General features: G+C 45.9%; 2 long non-coding RNA genes across 3 annotated transcripts in view; one reads left to right on the top strand and one right to left on the bottom strand.

The window, feature by feature from the left end:
- The window catches only part of LOC311609551, a 70,155-nt gene extending 58,794 nt beyond the window's left edge, over positions 1-11,361 (top strand). The window contains exons 3-4 of the long non-coding RNA XR_014783426.1: positions 5,062-5,145; positions 10,265-11,361. This is a non-coding gene — a long non-coding RNA (uncharacterized lncRNA). The remainder of the gene's footprint in view (positions 1-5,061; positions 5,146-10,264) is intronic.
- LOC311609548 lies at positions 3,616-19,741 on the bottom strand. Of its 2 annotated transcripts, none has more exons than XR_014783422.1 (5): positions 19,626-19,741; positions 18,844-18,997; positions 17,309-17,435; positions 4,678-4,781; positions 3,616-4,472 (listed from the first exon to the last, which is right to left on the bottom strand). It is a non-coding gene; the product is annotated as an uncharacterized lncRNA (long non-coding RNA). The 2 variants fall into 2 exon arrangements; XR_014783423.1 differs by having other exon boundaries at positions 4,678-4,778.
- Between the last annotated feature and the right edge of the window lie 3,580 nt (positions 19,742-23,321).

The raw sequence follows: 23,321 nt of genomic DNA, 5'->3' as shown, positions 1-23,321 counted from the left end.
GCCAAGCTTGCTTGGAAAGTTTCAGGTCAGTGAGAGACCCCGTCTCAAAAACACAGGGTACCTAAGGAACGACAGCCACACTGTTCTCTGGTCCCTAGACACACATGTACATGTGTGTGTGTGAACTCTCCATATGTACACCTGCACACACACACACACACACACAAACAGAGTAGAAAAGATAAATTATTAAATTTATAGTGTCGCTCCAGAGCAATTTTGAACTGGAAAGCTTTCCCTTACATAATGTATAAAAATAAACACAAGAAACAAAATTCAAAACAGTGAGAACAAAAATATAGATTTTTCTCTAACATCATTTAGACTTTTTGTCTACCTCAGGAATGAGAAGGCTTTCTTTGAAGTAGCAAAAATTACATACTGTAAAAAAAAAAAAGGCTTGAATATTTGACTATATGCCTATATTAAATAAAGAATCTTCATATCACTATGTACACAAAGGAAGGGAAAATGCATATTAGAAAACAGAAGCAATTTATAAATGATTAAAGAGAAGAAAAAGGCAACTCAAACAAGAAATTCTAAATGTCAAATGAACATAATTTTAAACTCTCTACCTAGAGCTTAATCAGTTATCTTGGGCCACAGAGTGAACTCAAAGATACAAGCCATGAGCCGAACAGTCAAGGAGAGAGATAAGGTTCTTCTGGCTTCTTAATGACTGAAATTGCCATGACAACCTAATGCATTTTTTTTGAATGGGAAAAAAAAACCAAATGGACTTTGTATGTCTTCAAATCCATTGTTTGAGCTAATATTATATGTAATGAACGTTATCCTTACTGTGTGTGTGTGTGTATGTGTGTGTGCGTGTGTGTGTGTGTGTGTGTGTGTGAGAGAGAGAGAGAGTGAGTGTGTGTGTGTGTTACTGTAAAGACACTTTCTTTCTCTTCCCTGTGTGCTTTACATAGTAGGTCATCTAGGAAAAACAAACTGGTGTTGATGACACGGTCTCCTTACTCTGTGAGATGAGAGCAGGCTCCCTTTGCCTTCCCAACTTCCGTGCTGTCTTGAGCATGTGAATTCCAGAGAAGCGCCTCCAGGCTTTGCTGTACACCAGCACAGGCCCAGCCCTGGGCTGTCTTTGCCTCCCGTGGTACTTCTTGCCCTGTTGTCGAGTGGTGGAAACCTGTTTCCCTGGAGTCTGACAAGGCCAGCCTGTGACCATCCGCAAAGGCTAGACAATAAAGAGAGACAAAATGGCTCTTCCTGTAACTGGAGAGAGAAGAGGTTGATGACAGATTTGCTTTCTTTGCCAGATCTTCCACTTACTATACAACCCAACGCTTTCTGTGGTCTGATGCTGGAAAGTGGAATGTGTGCTTTGCACGGAAACCATTACACCAGTTGCAAGCGAGTACCGATCGATACTAACAAGTAGGCAAAAACCTCACTCTCAAGCTCTGGCCATATGGAGGGGGTAGATTTTCATTTTTTTTTAATGTCGCGGGGAGGAGACAGAGAAACACAAGATGTTCCCCAGCTTGTAGTAAAGAGGACATAAAGGGACCTGCCAGCCCTTTAGAGGTGCATGTTGTACTTGAGGTCTCAAATGAGAAATGATCGGGAACGTAATGGGATAGCTCCAGCAGTCTCATCGAAAATGCAGACAACGTTAAATGCAGACAAGGTTAAAAAGGAAGTAACGGGTGGAGAGATGGCTCAGTGGTTAAGAGCATTGCTGCTCTTCCAGAGGTCCTGGGTTCAATTCCCAGCATCCACATGGTGGCTCACAACCATCTACAACTGCAGTTACAGGGTGTCTGATGCCCTCTTCTGAACTCCGCAGGCACGAGGTACACACCTGGCACACAGACATACAGGCAGGCAAAACCATCCATAAACAGAAAATGAATGAACGAACGGGTATTTAAAGAAAAAAAAACAATACATGGAAATTGAGGGAAAAAATATCCTATGAAGGATAAAAGTGAGAAAGGGGGAGGGGCATCCAGAAATCCTCTAGCGAAACTCGTTCCAGCTCCCAAGTCATATGACAGCTCCCAGCTTTGACTCAGAAAGCATCCCTGGGGGTGATCTGTTCAGTGCAGAGCTGTGGGCCCCTCAGCATCAGGCCAGCTCCATGGCTGGTACAGGCCCTCTCAGGCTCTCATCCGGTCTATCAAACAAAGCTCTGGAGTAGATGAACAAATAGAAGTCTACGTTATCGAAAGGGATCTGCTAACATGACTTACAACTGACAGAGGCTGGGCAGTACACGGTGGCCTTCCGCACGCTGCACAGGCTGAGATTTCAGTAGTACCTTGGCCCACAAAACTCGGTGTTTTAGCAGTCCTAAACCGGCACTGAAGGCCAGGGAGAGTCTGGAGAGCTGATGGTCCTCAGTCCATGTTGGAAGATGAAGAGGCTGGATTCCGGTCCCAGCAAAGGAAGGACACAGCGGCGTCTGCTGTGGCAGCAGCGTTAACAGACCCAAGCCACCACCAGACATGAAGGCGGAGCAAGCAATATGGCTTTCATGCTGTGATTTTTTTGTGACTGGGCCGCTTTGCGCTTTGCGTTTGGCACACCCGACTCTGGGGACCAGTCTTGTCTTATCACCTCAGTCAATCCTTCCTGGAAATGTCCCAAGACCTACTCAAAGACACGCCTCTTAGGTGATTTAGAGCTTATCAAGTTTATAATCACATCTGGGTTTTAAGCTGGATCCTGCCACCGGAAAAATCCTTGGGGCATTGGACAAGTCATTTCGGTCTTGAAGTCAATTTTTTTCTCATTTCCAAATATAAGCGTTTTAACTCTTCCTCAAAGACTTAGGGAAATGTAGAAGCGCCTTCTGGCCAGATCCTATTAGCCTCCTCACTCCACTCAGGTTGCCAGAGGTTGCCTGGGCTGCTCTTGCTGAGACTACCAATGAGTCTGGGGTCACCAGCAAGAAAAATATGTGCATTCACAGTAAGGACAGGGCAGCCGAGGGGTCTGTGCAGCACCAGCATGAAGAATCAGTCTATTCCTCATGTTAAAATCATGTGATACAGGATTTGCTTATTACCAATTCTAAACAGTGCAATAATATTATTCTTTGAGGCTGGCGAGGTGGCTTAGTAGTTAAGAGCACTTACTGCTCTTTCAGAGAGGACTCTTGTCCAGTTTCCAGCACTCACATGATAGCTCACAGCCATCCTTACCTTGAGTTCCAGGGGACCTGTCACCCTTTTCTGACCTTTTTGGGTACCAGGCACACTTGTGGAGCACACACATACCCGGAAGCAAAACTCTCATACTCACAAAATAAAAATTAAGAAAAATCATTTTTTTAAAGAAAAAAATTATTCCCTTGGGGAATAATTTCCTTGGAAATTATTTCCCTTGGGAAAAAATTTAGTGATTTAAATACCATGCAATAGCTATAATTACTGCTGAGTTTTAACGATGCATAGATGGCTATACATAAATGCCCCAAATTAGCACATATTACTATAAATCCTTGGAAAAACATGATATTTTTAATGGACATTAATCCAGAGGCGGCCCGCTTGTATAGAAATATGCTTTAGTTTGAACAGTTTTTTCATGATGGCTTGAATGCCATTGTGTGGTGTCCTGTTTACTCCTACATTGTAGCAGTAGATTTGAAACAATGATACCAAAGGACAAAGAAAGAATGGGAACAGCCTAGTTTTGTTTGTTTGTTTTTGGTTTTTTATTTTTTGTTTTTTTGTTTCCTAGGTGAACAGCTCATTTGAGTTTAAAACGGAAACCAACTTTCAAGTTGTTAATTACATTCTTGCTTAGTACATGATGCTTTTGTTAAGGATGGCTGATACTATGGCTAATTATGTGGTACATTTATGGGCTATGACAGGTTTGTTAAGTGCGAGCTAGTCCACATAGGAAGTGTTTTACTGAACTTTGAAACAGTATCTTTAAAATGGAATGTGTTCTTGCATTACAATTATAGTCCTTTCAAAACCAAAGAGTAAATCTGCTAAATATATTATTATGATTGCATAAATTAATAGTCTGATTTATAATTTTATGGTTATTTTGGTTTTATTAGAATTTGTGACTTTATAGACAACTCTTAACATAAAAGATTATATTGCAATGAAGAAGATCAAAATTCAAATTAAAGGTAGATGTGAAAATCTAGAAGAAACAGTTGTGCACTTTTACATAAAACACTAAGTCACACATGTCTCCTCTTTGGCAGTATTAAATATATCCAATGGGATAAGGGAAAAATTCTGAGGCCTTTTCTAGTTCCACGGTTTTTAAGAGTTTGATTGCAGAGTTATTGAGGCAAATGACGTCGCTGAGTAGAGGAGGGCACTAAGAACGGCCTCGCTGGCTGTCAGAGGCATAGCTAGGTATAACACAGGTCTCTGTTCAAAATGCAGATGTGCAAGAAGGCAGGCAGCACCCAAAGGAGACAGAGACAGCAGACGCTCTGCTCAGGCCACCGGCTTCCCGGTCCTGTGATCTTCAACCTTAAGGAAAAAAGCAGCAGTAGGAGTCAAAACAAATTCGTTCTCCACAGGATGTGGTGGGTGGGGGTGGGGGGGTGGGTGGGTGGGAGGTGGGGGGGTGGGCAGTGAGGCAGATATTTCTATAGTGCTCCCTCCCAAATGGTCCAAACTCAGGCTTCCTTCAGTCTACAGACATCCAACAGTCTCCCTGTAAAAATCCACCCACCCTGCAAGCCGCGCCGGACAGAGCAGTATGTCATATCCATCCTCCTGGAAGTGCCTTCATTTCCCCTGCTGTCTCGTGCAGCGTAGTAGAATTCGAATGCCCTGCTGACACAGAATTAGACTTGAACTCCTGCTGAATCGGAAGCTCTGGGCAGTCGGAAGGCCTGCTGCACCATGGCTGAGCCCAGCCCGGGAGTTAATTACACTGTAACTCCTCTGCTGCCGGGAGCCCATAGCTGCCCTTCTGTTTGCCCCTTCCCTTTAAAACTGTTTACTTATTTATCAGTCCTGAGTCGCTGATGGTAGGCTGGAAAGAGTCCCCAGGGCTGACCCTGCTTACCGCGCCATAACTGGAGCTCTTTTCCTTGTGTGCTTTGTTTTCCAGGCAGTGTTTCTCAGGATCATAAAAGCCTAGATTTGCATATAGCCCTGGCGCTGTCCGCTATCACGCTGGAGGAGGCCAGACCAGGTCAGTGGTAAAACGCTCACTGTAGCGAGTCACAGGCAGACAGGCAGCTAATCTATTTCCCTGGCATGTCATTAACATAGGTGAACACCGATCCACATCAAACCCGGGTTATTTTTTAAAGGCCGTATTTACAGCCCATTAGCAGTTAGGGCGAGTGAGAACAAGGCCACTGGTGGTATGTGTGCAATCCATCATGGTAATTAAATGTGGGTAAGAACAGTATCAACCCAGAGAGGGCGGAAGGCAGCGTAACCCAGAGATAAATGAGCAGTGGTGGGGGAAGCTCCTGTCTTCCCAGCTTCTCTTTCAGTCTCTGCCTTCAATATCTGAATTTCTGTTTTCCTCCTCACTCTGTGCCCCTCTGAGTAACCTTCCCTTTCTGTCTGTCTGTCTGTCTGTCGACCCATTCATCCATTTGCTCCTCTCTTTCTCTGCTTTCCAAGCAGATTGTTTTCTCTCTCACCCTCAAACTTCTTTAATTTAGCATTAAGTAAATTCTTACAGAAATATTGACATATAAAACAAGTCTTTACTTCTCTCCCTATTTCTTCCCCCCCCTTCCTCCTCTCTCGTCCCCCCCTCACCCCCCACCCCGTCTCATTTTGTCAACTCAAGTCAGAATAATAATGACATTGCTCAGCAAGTTTTTCTGCTACTTGTTTTTCCTGAGGCTCCTCAGTTCACCAAGGTGGGCTGGGGGCTGACACAGGTCACTGAGCCTATCAGGCGTGCCCCTGCCCTTCAGATTCCCAGAATCTGGGCTTCTCTGTCAAGATGCTGTTCTTAGGTGTTTAGGAAGAAGCGACCAGAAGTAAATAATCACCCCTGAGGAAATTATTTTTTTCCCTGCTACCGGAGCAGACCTTAGACTGCAGAGCCGAGATGCTGAGGGGCCAGGATATGGGACTCTTTTCAGACAGATTCCAAAGACCGCTGTTTGTGGCGGGCCCTGGCCGCTGTTGAAGGCCAGAACAGTGGTGCATGCTGGCTTAGGATGGGAGAAGGGCGCCTACATCCAGTTGCATCACGGAAGTAGGCAGGATGTAATTACCCGTGGTGCATTTCTTTGCCTCCCAACCTGAAGGAAGTTTATAATTCCTATGCCGGTCAGTGCCGGCTTCAAGAAACATCTCTATGGGAGGAGGGAGGAGACGAGCAATGTAAGACACACTGCAAAGGTAAGAGTGTCTAGGCAGAGGGAGCAAAGCAAGAATTCAAGCTCATCCAAAGCTATTCGACCTATTTATTTTCCATAAGCATATGTGTGATGCCACAGTAGCCACGGTCCAGCTTGCATGCCTCAGGCTTTAACTGTCTAATAAATGACTGTAGGAAACACCCTTATGGTTACTGAAACAGCTCCTTTTGTTGCTATTGTTTTTAAGATTTAGTTTTTATTTTTACTCATGTGGATGCGTGTGTCTTCCGTGTGTACGTGCATGCCATACGTGAGTGGGTTCCTATGGATTGCCCAAGAGCTGGCGTTACTGAAGGCGGTTGTGAGCTCCCCCCCATGTGGGTGCTGGGAACAGAACTGCACTCCTCCGAAACAGCAGCAAGTGCTCCTAACTTCTGAGCCATCTCGTTCGTTAGCCCCTGAGATGGATTCTCGAGTCGGGGAGACAACGTCTGTGTTTTCAATCACATGTCTTACCCATGCGGTTCTGTTTAGACTGTTTTTCTCCTACCTTTCATTTTCCTCTTAAAAGTCCTCAAGTAGAGGATTCATATGGAAAAGCACACTATGGCAAAATGAACATCACGTCACACCGATCCCTTTGAAGAAGGGCTCTCAACCTGGCCTATCAGATCTCCTACAGATCAGATGTTTACACTACGGTCCATAACTGTAACAGAATTACACTTATGAAGTTGCAACGAAAGAATTTTCTGGTTGAGGGTCACCACAACATGAGGAGCTGTGCTAAAGGGTCTCAGCATCGGGAAGGCTGGGAACTGCCCCCTGCCTTTGAAGAATATGCCCAGCACCCAGAAACTCTCATCTTACCCAACAAGCCCCCCCCCCAACCTCCCAGGGGATGCTCCATCTGCTCAGGTCTTGTATTGAGCACAGCTTTCCTTTGCACGAGAATTTGAGCACCTGTGCACCCTGACACCCTCTTTCCCCTTCTCCAGTGTGGGAGCTTCATATAAAGAAAATTCTAATGTAGGCGTCATTCCCACCCTTGCCCCCTTTGGGCATTTTAGTTTATGCGTTTCATTAATGTTTAGTGCATCTTGTTTTCATTCCCGGTCACGTCCCAGGATATGAATGTGCCGCAATTTGGTTGCTCAGCACCCCCCACACACACACACTGCGTGTTTTATTTATCCTTCGATACCAATATTTGGGTGTGCTTCTGAAGCACACATATTTCTCTACAGCTTTAAAATAAAAAAAAAAATACGCTAATGTGTTTATTTTATGAGTGCATGCACACATACGTACGCCTGTGCCTGCATGTGCCACCATTTACATGTGCAGGTCTGAGGACCACTTGCAAAAGGCAGTTATATCCTTTCTGCCCTTCAGGTCCCAGTCAGTCACCAAGTTCAGGTCGTTGGCCTTGGCAGCAGGCACCTTTTACCCTGAGCCATCTCCCTCGCTCTCTATGATTTTGACCCGGAAGTTCAATAGCTGTCTCCAAAGGATGAGCATCCTCCACCTGAGAAGGGTTCTGGACTCTGTTGGATTGACATGCATGGCTTTGCTCACCCGGGGCTCTGGCCAGTCCTAGTTTCTGCAGTTTTGATGATGAGGCATTGACACACATTTATAGGCCTGCAGTGATTCTGCCTTCCCAGAGGTGCTCATTCTTGGAAATCACAGAGGGCTTGCCTGGGAGCACGGTTTTCACTTTTTGCTTCTCATGTGCGAGTGAACCCCCCTAGAGTTCATGCCCTCGAGTGCGCCTCATCAAACTCTCCCACACAAAGCTAATATTCTCCACACCCTGAATCATCCCTGAGCTAGGTTCCAGCCCATCCCCCACCCAGCCTCTCACAGAGCTACGAAGATGGCAGGTCTCAGGGTGCTGGGCCTTTCCCCGGGAACCCCCAGGACAAATTGTCCTGCCCCTTGCTTCAGTCCCTCAGCTCTTCGGCATTGTGATGCTTTCTCACCAAGTAATGTGGTAGAGAATAGCACTGTCCTCCTTCAGCACGACGCGCTTCAAGTGGTGCCTCCCTAAACGACCTCTTAGGTATGTTTCCGGGGCAACCAGTTCATGTTAAACGGCCTTTCAAACTGAGGGCATCAATTTCTACTCCCAGTACTAGTGTATCTGTGTCCTTCTAGAGCTCTGGTTCTCAGTCTTCCTAATGCCGCGGCCCTTTAATGCCCTTCCTCATGCTGTGGTGACCCCCAACCATAAAATCATTTTTGTTGCTACATCGTAACTCTAATTTTGTCACTGTTAGGAATCATAGTGTAAGTATCTAATGTGCAGGATATCTGGTGAAAGGGTTGTTTGGCACCCCCCCAAAGGCCGGGGTCACAATTCAAAGGTTGGGAACTGCTGTTCTAGAGGGTCTTCTTCAGTGGCCAGGGTTTTTCATTGTACTTTTAAAACACTGAGATAGTTCCTAAATTGCTGATGCCTGAATTGCCTGCCACATACCTCATCCTTTGTTCTTCCTTACCCACAGAAGTCTGGCTTTGTGAGGCCACCTACTGAGCATCCCCTGCTGTCACCCCTCTGCCCCCCCCCCCAACCGCTCCTCTACCCACCCTGCGATGGCTCACGCTTGGCCTGAATCAATCATGACAATTTGTTCTAGCTTTCTCACGCTATCTCATCGGTAGAGCTGGGAAATATTACTGATCATGGGATATAGATTTGGTAACGGAGATAGAAGCAGAAGTCTAGAGGAGAGACCGATGTGGCTAGAACCTTCTTCCCATCGTTAGTATCTGTCAGAGCGCTGATTTCAGCTTCGTGATTTCAAAGCATTCATGTCCATTACGGCAGTGAAGACATGGAGGCTTTGGAACTATTTAACACAGAATTAAAGCCCTGGCAGTAATGGCCTTCAATCTTCACCATCAATAGCCAATTTTCCCCCCACGCGCCTCCTCTCAGAAGAGAAGTCTATGCTTGCTTAAGGTGGTTGGCTACGTATTTGCTATTGCAGCCAAATGTTTTCATGCACTAAGGGTAGCCCAAAGTGACCTGATTAGAAATTTGTTATTTAAAGGGCCATAGGGCTAGAGATGCTGTTATTGAACCAACGACTTGAACACATGAACACGAGGAGACTGCATCTGTCTTTTATTCTGTACACACTTACTATAAATAATTATCATCCTGTACATTTTATTAGGCATCTGAATATATGCTGGGGAGGTCCCAGGATAGATTAGACAGTTGTCCTGTTTTAAAGGGGCTCATGGTTTATTGAGAGACAGCTGCAAAAGCCGCGATGGGACTGCGATAAGCCGACAAAGAGGACTGAGGTAAGGAAGGGCTTTGCTAGCATGGAAAGGACTGGCCCACTGCGCTGGCGAATAGTGTCAACCTTACAGAATCTAGCATCACCCAGGAGTCAAAGCTCTGAGCATATCACGAGGAAGTTTCTAGATTAGATCAGGGACACAGGAGACCTATAGTATTGTTGCATGGGCTGGAGTCCTGGACTGATAAGCAGAGGGTAGGATTTGAACGTAGCACTGGTCTATACCCGCCCCGCCCCACCTCCCCGGTTTCCTGGCTTGGGCGTGGGGAGGCCACGTGACCAGCTGCCTCGTTCACTATTCTTTCGGTCTTGACTTCTTCACCGTGGAAGGTGAGGAAGGTAAAATAAACTCATCTGTCCTAACTTGCCTTTGTCAGGTGTGTAACCATAACAAACAGAAAAGTAACTAATACAGCGGCTTTCCCTGGGGGGCGCCAGTGTTAGGAGTGAGTAGCCCATAACTCAAGGGAGAAGAGCGCTGTGGCCACCATATTGACTCTTGAAACCTTCGGGGAGCTTTGTTAACCGCCTTCAGAAGAAAGAACACGACAGGGAGAGAAACAGCCTGTAGAGGCCCAGAGTTACAAGAGCACCTGTTGTGGCAACCCCAGTCCAGTATCCCTTGAATTGGCACTTGAGTGACTTTCATTATTGCTCCCAACAGGATGAAGCAATGAGAGTCAAGTGCGCATTCACGGCACAGAAGGATGGCTTCTGTGTTGTTAATCTTCACAGTCAGCTTAACCAGCTTTTGATGAGGTGCATCTCAGAGAAGATTAAGTAAGACTGCCCTGACTGCGGGCAGTTCTGTTTTTTGGGCCAGAGACCCAGTGGAACAAAATGGAAAACAGCAAGAAGCTAGTATTTTCTTTTCTCTGCTTCCTGGTCTGCCATGATGTGTGACCTGCTCATCCGTACCTTCCGGACATGTTGGACTAAACTCATGGGACACTGTGAGCTGAAAGAAATGGGGTCTAGCTGTCATAGACCAGTTGTCTATTGTGAGACCAATCATCATGGACCGAAGATCAATCCTGGGCAGCCTAATCGATGAAGGAATCTTCTAAGTGTTTCTCAACCTGTGGGTTGAGACCCCTTGAGAATCTAATGACCCTTTCACAGGGGTCACCAAAGACCACAGAAAAACAGATATTTACATTATGATTTGTAACAGTAGCAAAATTACAGTGATGAAGTAACAATGAAAATACTTTTATGGTTGCAGGGGTGACCACAACATGAGGTCATAACATAAGGAAGGTTGAGAGCCACTGCTCTAAGCGATAAATGGCAAATAATTTCTGTCTTGTATTCAGACCTGACTAGTATGCAGAAATCCAGAACACCATGTTTGGAAGGATATGCGTCAGATCCCCTATTAACTAGGAATCCTGCATGGAGAGCATGGTGTTGAGGGCCTGAAGAGCCTCTCTCCACAGCTGCCTGACACCACAAAGGAGTCCCCCAGATTTCAGCTCATTCTGTCTTTCATACTGTTTACTTTCCTTCATAGGCAATGCCAGTTTAGTCCCAGAGTTACCATTAGAAATTGCCTCAGCCATCTGGGTGCCTGGGAGGAACAGCTACTGGGTCAAACAAAACTTACACTCCTTTGGTTTTCAAATGACAGAGAGATGAGGGAGTGAATGTCAAGTTCTTGTCTCAGAAGTGACAAAACAAGCCGTTTCATGTGCTATCATTAGAAGAGCAAGCACATTTTATTACAGATTTAAATAAAATAAATAAAACAAAGAACACGCTATATTTTGAGTTTCTCAATAATAATCTCAACATTCTGTCCCGCAAACTGCAGTGCATAATGTAATTTATAGCAGGCTCGTTAGGTCTGCAGCTTTGAAACTATCAACTTCTTGGTAATAAAAGAAAACAAGAAAAACCAAGTCTCTATTAATGTCAGCTGTCTCCAATGATGTGACACTTGCATGCTGCATATCAATCACACTCCAGGGCAGGCCCCAGGCCACGAGCAGTGGATCAATACAAACTGGACTCCAGAGAAAGAAGGGGTGGGGTGAAGCTGGCTGGGCAGGGAGGGTGAGGAGGAGAGGAGCTTGGAGGCATTGGAGGAGGGGAATAAACACAATCAAAAACCGCTATCACACTATCACAGAATTAATAAAGGCATTTTTTAAAAGCCCTGTATTAAGCAACGCTTTGCCTTAGCCCGTGGGTCCTGGAATATACCTTTGTAGAGTTAAATGGTCAGGAAGGAATAGGCTTGTGTGCTGAATTAATATCAGCTTTAAATTACCAGCTGAATTCATAGAGCTTTAAACAAATAAACAAACAACCAACATTTCATGTAGACAGCAGTGGTCAAGGTTTTCCTGACTCTAAAGAGAGAAAACAACCAAATGTCTTGGATATCAGCTCTGACCTGCATGCTCTCAGACGTTAGCATCCACCCTTCTCGATTCTAATTAGCAATCTCTGTTGCTTAGGAACTAGAATATTGACTTTGGTGGGCTATCTGGCTTAGCGGTGCTGAGGTTTATGGATGGCTTGTGCGACCTTTCCCTTCCCCCAAGGGCTTGTGTGTATGTGAGGCGTTTGATTCCCAATGTTGGGACGTTGAGCCATGTAGGAAAGGACCTTTGGGAGGGGCATCCAAATGTGTGGGGGGGGGGCATGACATGGAAGGTGCTGGTTTGGGAAAGATTAAGGTCATGAGACCTCAGTCCTTGCAAGAAAAGCTGTCAGGGGGTGATGGCGTGTTCCTGTAATCCTAGCACGTCAGGAAGCCAGGCAGAGGGAAATCGAGTTTAAGGCAAGCCTGGACAGCCTAGAGAGAGACCCTGTCTATACAACAACAACAACAACAACTCCTCACCAAAACCAAACAAAGGAGCAAAAGTCAGTCTTGTTTCCTGTCAGGCCCTGTAAGCATTCCTTCTTGAATGGGCTCTCACAGAACTGAATGAATGAATGAATAAAGAGAGAAAAATGAGGACATGATGCTCCTAGGTGCGGTGGAGGAGAAGGTTTATTGTAGCTATGAGGGAGAGCACGAGCAGAGGCATCCGGAAGGGTTCCGAATAAACACGACCAGCTCTTCCCTGTATAACATTCGGGCCACTGTTGTGCTCACAGGCACATCCTGTCACGAGGATTACAGCTGGGTAAGATTCTGATGATCCCCACTGTACCCCCAAACCCCTGCAGCCCGTAAGGGACCTTTAAGAACTACGAAGACTAGCCAGCAGGCAGGAAACTTCCTGGTCAGTATGGTTCATGATCTTGGACCTTCAAAACTGAGAACTAAATAACCTCTTTTTTTTTTCTTTCTCTCTCTCTCTTTATATATTTTTATATTACCCAGCCTCGGGTAGCCTGTTCTAGAAACAGAAAATGAACTAATACACAAAAAGTATGTTTCAGCCTTAATTTTTTAAAAATTTAGTCCTGATAAGAAGTGAGTGAGAGGTGATGCCTAGAGAAGTCAGGTGATCGGCTCAAGTTATAGAAAGGTCCAGTTGTAGAGTTTACACTCAAACTGGATTTCTGACTTCAACTAGGAGGCGTTTTTGCCACACTGGCGCTCCCCAAGCCGACCTGGTACTTGGGAGGGTACACTGTACAATGCCCAGGTGTTGGAGGTCTCTACTCCTTTCTGAAGAGGACCAGGACACAGAGACCCAATGTGTATGCCTCAGTGTGACTCTGTCTTGCGCAGGATGCTGAAACCCGAGCCCCGGTCCCCACTCGCTACTCCTACTAGGCATCTTGTGAGTCTGCTTCATGCCCACTACCTACCTGTCCTGACAGGGACAGGACTCTGAGCTCCTGAGGGGGTTGAGTAGAGAGCTGGGATATTTTTGTACCCATGCCTGTGGTCTGGACTTTTGACATTTCCTGAGGAGCCCAGCACGTCATGTCAGGGACTCTAGGCTCCTTGTCATTACAAACCAGTGCACTGCTTACCAAGTTCCGATTTTTCTCAGAATGAAGGTTGCTAACGTATGAGAGATTAATCATTAACAATGTATTGACTGCTCCACTTACAACTTGATAGCTTTTATTTCTTAGATGATGACCAAAGTGGCCCTGACAGTTGGCCACCCATTCTGAAACAGTCTTGCTCACTGACGTGCTCAGAAGAGCTCTGTTGGTACCTGTAATTGGTGACTTCTCGTTTCTTTTGTGTTTGGAGATGTGGTGGCAAAGAGCATCTCAGGATGCCATCCAGCATCTAATTTTACTGAACTGGGGATAATGAGATAAATGAAATTATGAGTGAAAAGACAGATTTTAAATGAACCCAGTCAGAATTGTGGGGAAAGGACCTTTGCACAAGTTGGTCATCTGGACAAGGAACATTCCAGGATCAGGCAGAGGAACCTCAAGAAGAGGGTGGTGTGGGTTGGAATGGGGAGTTATATGCGTGCACAGAAATGCACCCCAGATGCCTACATATCCATATGCTCACATGCACGCAGAAGTGACTCCCAAGACGTTAGCTTCTTTCTGAACATTTCTGAATGTGCTGACGTGTTTGTCTGATCCAACAGAGAGTTTAGACTTTTCTCATTATCTTCCCACAGATAAAGGATGAGGTGGGGGAAACTTTGCTGACTGAACAAACAGCACCACAAACACTCTTGAGCATGTAGAATAGATAGCAAAGTAATTATCGTTGCTATCGCCACCGTCGCCATAACCTCTCTGGGGACAGCAAAGGCTTCCGCTGTTAGCCTTGGCTATCCCTTGTTGCTATCTCAGTCTCATTTTACTTAGGTTTGTCTTTTTTGTGTGGTCTTCGTTGTCATCGTCGTCATCGTCATCATCATCATCATCATCATCATCACCATCATCATCATCTCCCTGTCAGGGCCTTGGATAAGCAATTTACCACTGAGCTCTCCTAACCACCCCTATTTTTGGAGACTCTGTGAGAATTTTTTGAACTTTAATAGAATGTGAAATATGTAGGCTTTTCAAGTTTTGGGTGTCCTGAGACAGGTGTGAGCCTGTCAAAGAAAGCACTGGCCTTGTCACATGGCTTAAAGGTTTCCTGAGTCATTCCACAGGGTCTGAGGACTTGCAGGCTCTTCACCCCTCCTCTGATGATTTTTATTAAACTGTGATTAACACATGGTGGCGAAAAATGGCGCACCAAGCTTGTTACAGGGACTCTGTACAGGTAAACCAGGCCATGACACATGTCTCCCATGACAGTTTTTATTTTATTATTTTATTTTATTTTATTTTTTGCACAGTTTCCAAGAGTGGAGGGAACTGTCCTAGACAACAGATGTGAGAGCCTCCTTTTTTCTCTTTCTCCTTGTCCTGTGGCTAGGCCTGAGGCTCCAGCCGGGTGACTCACGGTTGTGGTATTATATACCCCAAGATTAAGTGTACGCTGTAGAAAGTGTGGGACAGGATTTATCAGTGCGAGCTCTTCCTTTGAAGTATCAGGGCAGGCTACTTGGTTGATGGCTTCTGGCACCTGGCCAAGTCCCAATATGCTGTGAAAATAGCCGACTTAGGTTTTCTTGGCACATGAGCACATTTGTACTTGATTCTCAGGCCTCCGTGGCTTTCTGATGTTCTCAAGGCAGTGTTCTTGGGGCTGAGGGCCGGGGGCCAAATTGTAATCCTGCCTGTTTGTGCTCCTTCAAATGCTTTATCCTGACAGGGTTTTGATGGCTGGAGATACAGGCTATAACACCAACCTGCACTTCTCAAAGACTGTCTGGCTGCAAGCTGGTCCTACCCACGTATATGTATAGATTTATCTGTAGCCCACATTTCCTGTTGTCCTGGGCCCCCAAACAAAATGTTGACCAGTCAGGCTTGACTGAAACCTGCAGTCCTGCACCCTTCCAGCTTCCAACTAAAGCGGTGTGTATGTGGAGGAAAGCCTCTGTACCAGTCAACCAAAGAGTACATAGACACATAAATAAAATCCAACCTTTTCTAGCAAAAGTTCCACCACCCACTTGCCTCCGTCCTTCCCTTTCTGCACTTACCCATCACCTTACTGTTAATAATTTGGGGTTATATTAATTATAACTTGTATTAAACATAGAAGGTTAATTATGTTGGATTCCCAGACACCCTTCCAGAGACAGGTTGGGCTATCAGCCACATTCCTCATCATGCAACTATGTATAATAAATAGCTTCCTTGTAAATGCGTATTTCCCAATGGGCTCTCCACTTTGGGTTTCCCCACTAGCCTGGGAACGAGACTCTTTCCTGATTTAAATCTTGCCAACTAGTGTTAGGGAACCATAATGTAGCCTTCCTGAGCATCCTTCCCTCTCTTTATGCTTATTAAGGTATCCTGAGGTAACCGAGTGGTTCCTCAGAGGCTGTGAGCTCTGAAGGTGTAATTGAGTATGCTTGTGGGGTGGGCTCTGTTATGGGCTTGAGCTTTGTCCCCAAGATCATATACTGATGTCTTAGCTCTTGGTAACTCAGACGGTCTAGAGACAGGTTCTTTCCAAAGATACCCAGTCTACAGTGAGGTCATCAAACTGAGCCCTGCTCTAATACGGCTGGTACCTTCTTTTAAAAAAAAGGGGGGTGGGGGGTGGATTTGAGGGTAGGTGAGATGGTTCAGCAGGTAAAGGTACTTGTTACTGAGCCTGACAGCCTGAGTTCTATCCCTGGGACCCCCGTGATGGAAGGAGAGAGAGCAGGTTCCTGAAAACTGTCCTATGACTTCCACAAGCTTGCAGTGGTATTTGTATTTGCACATGCACAGTCACACATGTGCGCTCACACAAGTAAATAAGCATAATTTAAAAATTTTTAAAGAGGGTATTTGGAAGCAGATTCTCCACTCGTGGAGAACAGGTGAGAACATGAAGACAGATATTTTCAGGTCAAGTGGAAGATACCAGGGGTCTTTCTCTCGCCCTTCAATCCTTCAGAAGGGTCCGATGGTGCCTATACCTTGATTTGGATTTCCAGCCTTTAGAACTCACAGCAAACACAGTTCTGTTGTGTAAGCCACTGTCTGCACCACTTTCCTTGAGGCAAGCTTAGCAAGTGACTATAGGCCTGCCTCAGTCTGTTTGTGTTTCTACAACAAAATATCCAGCTGTTGGCAATTTATAGAAAATGATTTTTTTCCCCCTATACAGATCTAGAGGCTAGCTAGGAGTCCAAAGTGAAGGCCCTGGGAGATTTGCCTATCTAATGAGATTGGGTAGCTTCTGTTTCTTCATGGCAGAAGGTGACAGCGAGGCTCAGTTCAAGCCCTGACACCTCAGAACAAGAAAGCAGTCCAAGAGCTCGGGGATACAGGCGTTGCTGTCATGGAGTCCAAAGTAGAGTACCCGAAGGTCTGATACCCATGGGCAGAAAGAGACTATTTCTGCTGTAAAGCAGTGGGTTTGCCTTTACTCTGAGTTTTTTGTCCTGTACAGGACAGGCCGGGTGCTCATACAGAAGGCAGGTCTTCTCTCCTCGGTCTGCTTTATGCACCAGCCCCCCACTTCCATCCCCACCCCCACCCTCACCTCTACCCCCCACTCCTCCACCCCTACCCTACCCCTGCCCCACCCCTACCCCCACCCTGTCCCACTCCTCCACCCCCACCCTCACCTCTACCCCCCACCCCTGCCCCACCCTTCCACCCCAACCCCTACCCCCACCCCTCCATCCTCACCCCCACCCCTGCCCCCACCCCTCCACCCCCACCCCCACCCGACACACCCTTCCACATAGTCATCAAATACCAGATCACCCTCGTTCTCCTTTCAGCAGAAGCATGGATAACAAACACCGTTTTGCCAGCGCTCTTGGTATCCTGTAGTGACTGTTTGGCCGTAGAACCAACCGTCTCCATGTCCTTTGTGCACCGGACTATGAGAAGAGGGCAGAACGGAGGCGGTGTGTGAGGGCATGCTCTCGGGCTGGACTCTGAACAGGAGAGGGGTGAGAATACCAGGAAGGGGGTGAAGCTGAGCTGAGCTGGGGGTCCCAGCAAAGGCTACAGAAGCCACAAGTCCCTTCATAGTTAAATATGGGGATTTGGGCCTTTCGTGCCCACTACGTGGTGAGATGCTTCTGGAAGGAGGTGTGACTTCTGGGGTGGCAATTGGTTTCAGATTCTGAAGAGAGGAGATAGTTGGGGGGGGGGTCCTTGGGAGAGATCCCAGAAATTAGGACAATAAGTGCTTTGTTTCCTTGGGAGAGATGGCTATTGATGGCATACTATAGTACCTACCATTAATACACATCATAAGAACATTATGCTGTTGCTGTTTTTCAACTTAAGTGTGCCTTGTCAAACTCATGACTTTCTAAAACTGAGTTGAGTTTAACCAGGTATGGCACTCTGTTCAGGTCTCTGTTCCCACGCCGTTGACAAAGCAGACTCCCTTTGCTCTCCGTGCCTGCCCCAGAGAGGCATGGGGACTTGTGGCTACCTCGGGGCATCCAGAGTGGCCGGAGAAAGTGTTCTGGCTATGTAAAAGCAGGGACTTATAAGAGGCAGAAGTGACAGGAGTGCTGGACAGACTGATGAAGCACAGGAAGTGATCGGAATTCCTAGACACAGGAAGCTGGGGGTGGGCTGGGTTGGAAGTTACAACAAGCCCATCTCCCCACTGAGCTGCTGCTGCTGCTGGCTCATACCTCCACTGCTATTCCTGTGGCCGGATCTACGGGATTCCCCTTGAAGCTAACTCCAGGACATCATGTTGAGTCCTGGTGAGGCCAGGGCTGCCACTACTTTCATCTTCGAGACTGCTAACATGCCATCTCTAGTGGCTGTCAACTTAAGATTCAGGCTCACGCCTCTCATTATTCTGATAATAAATTTGTTCATGTTTGTTCCAACGCTGCTTCGAAGCATCGTCATTTATCCTCATGAAAGTGACTGAGCGAGGCTGTTTTTTCCCCCCCAACACCGCCGAGCTCTGTAGATGCAAAGTAAGCAACGTATTGTATTCCTTCTGTCTAAGCATGTGGTTGGTGTAATTTTTCCACAGACAGCTGAACGCAACAGACTGTGCGTGGTAGTTCAACACAAGTGAGGACAAAATGGTAGGCAATAAAGGTTACCAGAAAAGACACCTAGGACTGTACTAGGCTCTGTTCCCTCGGCCGGGCGATCAGCTATAGCTACTGAACCTAATGATCAAATTCTTTGCATCTGGGAACGTGAGCCACTGATTACCTATTACATTTCTTCTAAAGTCAAGACTTGCTGAAGTTTTGTTTTTTTTTTTAAATCGAATGAGAGCTGAAGTCAGTGATGGATACTTACCCCCTAGTGTATTATAGTAGCCATCCTCTGGTTTCTTCCAATTTTGTATATGTTTTCCCAAATCATACTTCCAATCTCAGATAACAAGCTAAAGCCATATCGCCCTATTGAGAAGTCACTGTGCTCTACAGAGTCCTGTTGTTGCCATGGTTTCCTAAGAGACAAAGAAATGACAAAGGAGAAGAGTATGGTTGGATACAGGAAATATGAAAGGGGAAGGATGCTTTCATGTTCCTTATGGTCAGGGTGCCAGCAACACTTCCTGTTCATGTCAGGGACAGTCATCTGCCTCAGGAAAGGTTGTTGACAGTGTATAAATGCTTTGTTTAGCTCACTTAGGGTTTCTAAAGTATGTTCTGGGCATGAAGTATTTTACCATCCATCTCAACTCTCAGGAAAAAACAGTCGATTTTCCTTCATGCCTCTGGAATGTTCCCCCACAAGCAAAAAAAAGAGAAGGCGGTTTTGTGGTGCCACAGTTGTGTATGGGCTTAATTTGAAATGATTAGTTTCAATGGCTTGATATCCTAATTATATCTCTGCATTTTACCATGCAACACTTCACTGCTCAGACAAGTTAGCTCAGAAAATAATTGTCATGTTCATGCGCAGAGAATACACAAAACAAAGGGTTATTGTGCCAGGGCTTGAAGGAGTGTTTTTCTATTGTTTCTCACTCCCCTCTGTGTTTTCAACAGAAGTCGATCTGGAAAGTTCAGTAAGACATGTGAGCAACTGAGAGTCATCTTCTAAGCAGAGCCCTATCAGGGCGTGAGCGTTACTTGGATGAATTTTTGACTAGTCAGTCATTTACTTGTGTAAGGATGTAGGGACAACACTAAGATTCCTCCTGTTTAAGAGAGAACCCATGTCTAGTTTCTCAGGAGTTCTTTTTGGGGCACATATGTAATGTCCAAAATTAACCTATACGCCCCACCAGCCCGGGAATCAGATAACTTCCTGGAATGCTGGGAATTGTAGTTCTTGCGTAATAGCAAAGCCACATGGGAAAGTACGGTGGCCTATAGGTTTGCCATAATAAGCCCCTGCAACATGTGACTCGGAGACATTCTAGCTGGGACTTTCTGGGTAACAGTTTTGACCAAAGTCCATCTCTTGGTCAGTATTCAATATTTAATAAAGCTTGCTTCAAATTTGGCCCAAAAGGGTGGAGTCGGTTTTTCTGGCGAATCTTGGGATTGACATACAAAGTTTATGGAGTTTGGACCTCACCAGATTTGAATTCATTTCCATTTCAGCTGATAAAACAGAGTGACAGGGCAACGGTGTAAGAGATTGTTGTTCACGAAGTGATGTGACTTAGGAAAAAGGATTTGTTATAAGCTAATGAATCTTCACAGAGATCTCAGTTGCTAGGGAACCCCAACTTAGTCTCCTTTGAAATGTGAAAATATAATAAGAAATAGAAGATTAAGTTTCTGGAATTCTCTGGTTCATGCTTCAGTACAGATAGAGAGTTCCAGAATGATTCTAACCTGATATCAGTCATTTCTTAAGGTTGGAGAGAGAAATTTTGGGGGAAATATATGTTAGTAAAAGGAAAATAGAGATGGCTCCTTGAGATGGGCCATTTCTCCTTGGAGTTCCCCGTGTGTCTCTAGAGGATAATCGTCAGGCAGTGTCTTTGTCTTAGTGTCATGTTTCTGAAGACTGTAGGGTCCTGACTCCAGGTAGAAAAATCATGGTGTTTCTTGAGTGCTTGTGCCCATCCTGTCTTCCTAGAGCCGTGGCAAAGGCAGAGGATGCAGGCAATCTGGTTCCTAACCCTTCCGCGTATTTTCAGTCTGGTTGGGGATACAGTGAGTAAATTCAGGGATGTTATCAAACTGTACATAAGTCGGTGCTCCGTGTTTGTAGGTCGGAGGTTCTTCTCTTGTTTGGGAAGGGAGAAGACAAAGCATCAAGTTTCCGAGCCACCCGGGAAGCTTCTGGAACAAAGGACAGCTTAATTGCAGAGAAGAAAAAGGTCTAATAGGCGCCAGACCTTTGTGAGTTCCGAGTTTCGTCAACAGCACGCTGCTACTTCGTTTTCCCTCATAAACCACACTGAGCATCGAGGTTTTGTTTCAGCAGTGACGAGGGAACCGCAAGGCTGTGGTGAGAGGTCCCCGACGGAGCCGTGCTCCCTCCCAGCTAAGTGACTCAGCCTTTACCCCAAGATACAGGACTCCGATTGACGGCAGATAGGGACAGGCCATGGGACCTACGGCCTGCTCTCAGGTAGATAAAAATCAGGATTCCGTTCTGTTTCAGGATCAGGAGGTTTGGCCCGAGGCACAGAGGCGAGTGAGATTGGCATAGGGAGTCAGATCCAGCTGGAGATGAGACTCATGGGAGAGAACATCAGAAGACAAGGCTTGCTGGGAAAGTGTGTTAGTTAGGTTTCCGTCACCACGACAAAACACGGAGACCAAAAGCAACTTGGGGAGGAAAGGATTTATTTCAGTTTGTCGTCCGTCCGTCCGTCCCGCGTGGCAGCCCATCCTCTCTGGGAGCCAGGACACCGACCTGGAGGCAGGAACTGAAGCAGAGACCACGGAGGAATGTTGTTTACTGCCTTGCTCTTCGTGGCTTTCTCAGCCTGCTTCCTCATAGCTCCCAGGAGCACCAACCGGCCCAGGGGAAGCACTGCCCACAGTGAGCTGAGCCCACCAGACATCAATCATTAATCAAGAAGATGTCCCAGGGGTTTGCCCTACAGGCCAGTCTCACGGGGATGTGGGGTGTGGGGGAGAGAGTGTTTTCTCAGTTGATTCCCAGATGATTCAAGCGTGTGTCAAGTTGACATAAAACTAGCCAGCTCAGAAAGAGTACAAATGTTACACCCAGCACAGTAATTAAGGAGGAACTATTACATATACGCTTGTACTTAAGGCTTTATTTATTCTTTGAAATTTTCATGTGTATATAAAATGTATGTTGGTCATATTCACCGTTCACTCCCCATGTCAGCTGCCCCCAGGATCCCTATTTAATCTCCCTCTCCACTTTACGTCCTTTTCTTCTCTCTCTCTCTCTCTCTCTCTCTCTCTCTCTCTCTCTCTCTCTCCTTATTTATTCAATCCGCTGTATGTGATGAGTGCTGCCTGTATGCACACAGGCGTTAGGGTCATCCCCTAAAGCACTCTTTCTAAAGGAAAGGGAATTTGCCTACCCACAGCAGCCTCGGTCAGCAGCCCCTCGCCGTAGGTTGCATGCTGGGTCTTTGAGCTGGCTTGATACTGTGCAGGCATCGCGTAGGTACCTACTGCTTCTATGAGTTCACGTGGGCAAGAGCCATGCTGCATCCTGCAGAGCCCCTCCCTATGCTCCAGCTCTTACATTCCCTCTGATAGTGTTCCCTGAGCCTTGGGAGGGGAGAGGAAGGGAGGGGAAGGGAAGGGAGGGGAGGGGAGGGGAGGGGAGGGGGAGGGAGACTGGTGTTCCATGTATGGTTGGGCACTCACAACTGCTTACTGGAAGCACCTTGAATAATGTGCTCCTACGTTACTCATAACCTCCACCCCCAACAAATCCAAACAAAGCAGCATCTTTTGACAAAGGTTGGGAGCAGCACAAATCTATGGCTATAAACATAAATATTTAGAAGGCTTGACAAGACTATTTAGAAAAACAGCATTAGTGGTGCCTCCCCTATAGTCTGTTCAGCTGCCTAGATATGGGTTTTGGTTACTTCAAACCAGACACAAAATTCCTCCTATGGAGCAGGGCCCACACTCATCTCCTTGGCTGCTTTTCTCCTCCCTCTAATCATTTCGTATTCTACTTTTATCCAAGTATTTCTTTATACACAAAAACAAAAGCAAAAACCCTGTATCAGTAGCATGCCCAATATAATAGTAAATATGGGTGAGCGGGGACAGAAGGTGAGAAATGGAAGAGAAGCAGGTTTGTCAGTAGCCTATGGTTTCCCAATGGCTTCTCCATTGATCGTGTGTTCTGGGTGAGGCTTTGTGTCCACCCATGTCCATGGGCCCATAGCTGCATTTTTTAATTAAGAAGTTTAAGGATGATAAAATAATCACAGCAGAAAAGCTACTGTCTTGACAGTAGTGTTTCATACATGGACATTCTTGTGTAATCTGCCTCCAGAGCTTTCTTCATCTTGCAAAACTGAAACTCTGAAGTCACTAAACACCACCCATTCCTCCTAACTCCCGTCAATCACTCCACTGTCGCTTGCTGCGGATGTCTGTATGATGACTCTCATTGAGCATTGGACTTTTTTTTTGTGACTGGCTTATTTCATTCAGCGTCGTATTCTCAAGGCTCATTGATGTGGAGTTATGTATCAGACTCTCTTTCTTTCTAAAAGCTGAATACTCTTTCGCATGTAGAGATATTTGATATTTCTTTTTCTTCTCTAAGCACGGGGTGCACTAATATCTCTTCAGAACATCACTTTCCAGTCTTTTGGTTATATTTCAAGAAACGGAATTGCAGGATAACGGGTGATT

Source organism: Acomys minous (assembly GCF_964271855.1).
Source record: "Acomys minous genome assembly, chromosome: 11".
In the NCBI taxonomy this organism is placed as follows: Eukaryota; Metazoa; Chordata; class Mammalia; order Rodentia; family Muridae; genus Acomys; species Acomys minous.
This window is presented reverse-complemented; position numbering and strand designations above follow the sequence as displayed.